Genomic DNA, 1,551 nt, shown 5'->3' on the forward strand with positions numbered 1-1,551 from the left:
TCCTTGCTCCTTTTAGTGGCCCCTGGGATCTTTGGGGTCATTCAGGAGTGGTCTCAGGAGCTATGCTGTGCTTGTGTACTATGGTACCAGGCAGGGGTCGTCTTGAGCGTGGGAGTGGGGGTGCCAGGCTGGTGTTCATCTTAGGCTGGCTTCCTGTCAGTGCCCCACAGCACCGAGTCTGGTGGTCCTTCCAGGGTGCTTCCTCTGCCTGCCCACCCAGCAGCTATCTGTCTTGGACTCACTCCAGCCTGTGGCCTGTGGTCCCAGGTGGGGTTCTTCTAGTCTCTGGCTTGCGTTCTGTCCTGGGCGTCTGTCCAGTCCTGCTTGACACTGGAGTGGTGGTCGTCTCAGGCTTGCTTATTTCAGGGATTTTTTTTTTTTTTAAGATTTACTTATTTTATACATATGAGTACACCACCATTGCTCTTTTCAGGCACACCAGAAGAGGGCATCAGACTCCATTACAAATGGCTGTGAGCCACCATTGGGGTTTCTGGGAATTGAACTCAGAACCTCTGGAAGAGCAGTTGGTGCTCTTAAATGGCTGAGCCATCTCTCCAGCCCCATTTCAGGGAATGCTAGGCTACTCATCATTCAGATGTTCACAGGTCAGAACACAGTGTAAACAGAGCCTCTTTCCTCTCTGCTACCTACTGAGGCACACGAGACACAGCAGCCACATCTTCAATGCCTCTAGGGGAAGGGAGCAAACATCTTTATTTATTTATTGTTGTTTATTTGAAACAGGGGTTCTCTGTGTAGTCCTGGCTGTTCTGGAGCTCACTCTGTAGACCAGACCGGCCTTGAACTCAAAGATCCTCCTTCCTCTGCCTCCTGAGTTCTGGGACTAGAGGCATGTGCCACCATGATCAGGACTGCAGATTTTACAATTAGGAGACTGCCAGGGCTTCAGGGGGTATTGTCCCAGGGCTCCTACAGAACAATGGAGCTGCCCTGTGCTGTGGATGCAGATGTGTGCAGTGGAAGCACCACGGGCAGCAGCCTGACAGCAGGGATAGACAGACTCCTTTACTGGATTAAGCTTTCTGAGGAAGAGCGAGCATCAATTAAGTGTACAGCGTGTGCTTTCTAGATTCATATCCATGGAAAGAGTTTTGGACAATGCCCTCCCAGCCAATAACTCCCCCAGTGTTATTTCTCTTGATGTATATATTGTGGGGTGTACTGGTTAGTTTTGTGTCAACTTGACACAGCTGGAGTTATCACAGAGAAAGGAGCTTCAGTTGAGGAAATGCCTCCATGAGATCCAGCTGTGGGGCATTTTCTCAATTAGTGATCAAGGGGGAAAGGCCCCTTGTGGGTGGGACCATCTCTGGGCTGGTAGTCTTGGTTCTATAAGAGAGCAGGCTGAGCAAGCCAGTAAAGAACATCCCTCCATGGCCTCTGCATCAGCTCTTGCTTCCTGACCTGCTTGAGTTCCAGTCCTTGGTGATGAACAGCAGTATGGAAGTGTAAGCCGAATAAACCCTTTCCTCCCCAGCTTGCTTCTTGGTCATGATGTTTGTGCAGGAATAGAAACCCCGACTAAGA

The 1,551-nt window shown here is 50.2% G+C and overlaps 1 non-coding gene across 1 annotated transcript; it reads right to left on the minus strand.

The window, feature by feature from the left end:
* Positions 1-574: 574 nt before the first annotated feature.
* On the minus strand, positions 575-704 carry Gm22471. The gene has a single exon (XR_003949935.1). It is a non-coding gene; the product is annotated as a small nucleolar RNA SNORA17 (small nucleolar RNA).
* Between the last annotated feature and the right edge of the window lie 847 nt (positions 705-1,551).

The sequence above is a fragment of the Mus musculus genome, chromosome 11 (assembly GCF_000001635.26).
Source record: "Mus musculus strain C57BL/6J chromosome 11, GRCm38.p6 C57BL/6J".
NCBI lineage: Eukaryota > Metazoa > Chordata > Mammalia > Rodentia > Muridae > Mus > Mus musculus.